The 3,439-nt window shown below is 32.2% G+C and overlaps 1 protein-coding gene across 1 annotated transcript in view; it reads right to left on the reverse strand.

Moving 5' to 3' along the window:
• The window catches only part of LOC117173858, a 25,034-nt gene that overhangs the window by 14,367 nt on the left and 7,228 nt on the right, over positions 1-3,439 (reverse strand). The window lies entirely within an intron of this gene.

Here is a 3,439-nt window from a genome sequence, read left to right on the forward strand (position 1 = left end):
AGAGGGAGCTCTTCTTAATATTTTGACACCAAAATCATGTCGATACACCTTACCGACTGCGAGTAAAGCCACCCACGCTTTAACTTGACAGACTGTAGCATCTTCCTACGTGCATTGCCTTCAAATAAATCCTCATGGTGGTTTTTCGGAATGAATTTAAATTTGTTTCCAATGTAAACGGTTTACGAATTCCTGTAAAACATCGAGTTCGAGAAGAATATATTTATGTAAAACGTGATTCCTGTCATCTTCAGTGTAAGGAGGAAGATTGACCTACTATGGCAGTGTTTACTGTGTTTTGCTGTTTCTTTCAGAGACAAAATTTATCGTTATCCTTCCTCAGATCACTATACTTTCTTAATTTCATAGGATTTTCCATTCGTGAGATAGCAGATATACAGTTTGTTCCACAAGAAAAGTTACGCGTTCATTGCGAAAGTTTTGAAGAAAATCTCATTTTTTTCTTTTTTGCACAACAGTGCTCTTGACTAGTTTTTTGGCATATTCTGAAGATAGAGAGCGCCATACCAAGTTCGTGATGCCCTTATCCGTTTTTCAGGACATGCAGAGCCCACTGCGATGTTTCGGGTGAATGTTTTCTTAAAGGATCCAATCCTCATTGTTGGCTCGAAACATTTTCTCTGAAGACTTTAGAAGACTGCGTTTGTAGATTTTGCGCATTTTTTTAAGTTGAGGTTCTCAGTAGAAAGCTATAAACGGCTAACACCACTCTGGGAGAAGCATTGCCAAACATTTTCTGTCACCCATGCCTAAAGACAACTTCAAACAAAAAAGTCAACAATAGATGAGAAATTCCTCCCCAGAAAAACTATCAACCGAATAAGATTTGTGGTTAAGACTGCTTCCCGCAACGACTCCATGGTGCATAGACCAAATGAAGGATCATGTGGACATCAGAAATAAATGGGGACGTAAGCAGATATCACTTTTGCGCAATGTCACGAGCTGACGCGTCAGGTGGGAACGTAATCGTCTTTTCGTGGGTCTTCATCCTGAGTTGATCCATAGAGAGACCAAACAACATCTTGTTTTACGAGGAAGCTGCTCCCTCAAATAAACTGCATTGGACATCAAACGCGAATTAAAAATTTGTTTGTGAATCATGAAAGGCATTTTCATTCTCGCGGCTGTTTCTTTCTAATGGAGACGATTTAAATGATTCGTTTTCGGAGTCTTTTTTAAGAAATTGCGCAAAAACGGTACCAAGTATATGAGAATTTTTTATCTAATTCCTTCTTTGACGACTTCTTGCCGACACGAGACAAACCAAACTGAATTTTAAGGAAATTCTTTGTTTGTTAACTGAAAATCTAGTTTCTTTTAAACGTTGGTATTTAATAGATTCCACAGGAAATATAAAAGAAGACGAGAGGAAAACCAAAAAGTAAGCCAACCTCCGCCTCCCTTACTTAACAAACTAAATATTTTTCTTTGCAATCAATCTATAAACCTTTCAACATAAGAGCTACATTATTACATCTAAATTAAATTTTGTTTAAGATATTTGAATTCCTTGTTTTCTTTATCCTCCAAAGTTATAGCATTTTCAAAATCATAAAAACCAAACGAAAAGAAACATTTGAAGCCAAACAAAGGCTGATATGGGAAAAAGTCAAGAGAAGACAAAATTGACTTTTTGAAGGCCCTATAAAATTTATGAACAACTTTTTGAATTTCGTATAAGAAAATCGAAAATTTCTATTACAGAAAAAATAATAAATTATTTTATTCTCTTACATAATGAGAAGATATTAGTTTTATGTCAAAAATAACATTTGCGGATTTCAAAATAAAGCCAGCGTTTATCTGTCTGTCATCGTCTGCATATCGGATAACTCTTGGAATACTAGTCGGATTGGAATGGGCTTTAGCACACAGTTTGAGAGACCAAAAAGAGATATCTAGTCCGTTCACCAGATATTTCTGATTTAAACTCAAAAGGTTATAGCTCTTTCAAAATTTCTAAGACTACTTTTATTCTTTTAGATCAAATTAAGTTACCAAAGTGATGGCATTTTTTAATCCAATAAACCAGAAAAGAAAATTTGAGGCTAAACAAATTGTGATATGTGAAAAAATTAAGAGAAGGAAAACGTGACACAAATTTCAGCAACGGTAACTGCATGCAAATCCAGCCACACATATCACAAAATTATGTTGCATAACATTGTTATTTACATATAAAATTCGTTCGTATATAATCTTACTTGAATTTTTATTTTTAAGGCAGCTATATACTGTAAATTTATATTAAAATTAATGAACCAAACAATAATGTCTATATAAATCACATGTTTAGATAACTTTACTTACTAAATTTATACAAAATGTTATTTCGTTTATTATAAATAATATTTGTGTGTAATTTTTCCACAAAAAAATTTAATTTTCAACCAAAAAAAATCCAAGAAAGATACAATTTTTACTAAAACGGATGAATTTTTAAATCAAACATACAAATTAAAAAATAATTAAATTTTCATCCGAAAAAGACTTTATTTTGACATTTCAACATCAAAATATACGTTTTCCACAAGAATTGTATCTTCCACGAAAATTCAACTTCATTTTTCAAACTAAAAATACGATGTATCAACAAAACAGTTTGAATTTTAATAAAAAAGGGCAACTTTCTGAAAAAAATGGTCGGATTTTTATAAAAATCGTTGTATTTTTATCCAAGAAAGATTTCATGTCTACTAAAATAAATGAATTTTTTAATCAAAGACAAATAATCAAAACAAACAATTGAATTTGTATCCGAAATAGATTTCAGTTTCACTTTTCAGCATAAAAATATGTATGTTAAATAAGAAAAAATGGTGTAAGAGTTGCATTTTCTACCCAAAAATATGAATTTTTAACAAAGAAGAAAAAATACTTTAATGCAAAATTCTTAAATTTTAAACCAAAGCGTTGCATTTTATTAAAGGGTGATGCAATTTCTAATAAAATAGGTGAATTTTTTTAATAGAAAGAGAAATTTTCGAAAAATAGTTGAATTCTCAACCAAAAACGATTCTTATTGGACTTTTTAGTATCGAAATGTGAAATTCAAAAAATAAATCAATTTTCTATGTAACAGGTTGAATTTTCAACACAAAAATTCAGTTTTCAACTCGAGAAACGAGGAGTGCACATGCAACTACGCATTTCTTTACGTCTTAATAACCTATATTTATATATATTATATATATAATTAAAAATTTGTCATAAGGACAACCGCATGATTTCGCCGGGAGCGGGTGCTAATCTGAAAAATTGCACCCACTTCCAGCGAAATCGCGGTAAAATTTCAGCCATAAACACGTCTCATAACCGTGAGATAGGTGGTTACAGTCTGCAAAGGAATCAATACGACGATCCAGCAAAAGCCTCGTGGACCCTAAGAACACGGAGCGACCCAAGGACAACCGCC

The sequence above is a fragment of the Belonocnema kinseyi genome, chromosome 1 (assembly GCF_010883055.1).
Source record: "Belonocnema kinseyi isolate 2016_QV_RU_SX_M_011 chromosome 1, B_treatae_v1, whole genome shotgun sequence".
NCBI classification, from domain to species: Eukaryota; Metazoa; Arthropoda; class Insecta; order Hymenoptera; family Cynipidae; genus Belonocnema; species Belonocnema kinseyi.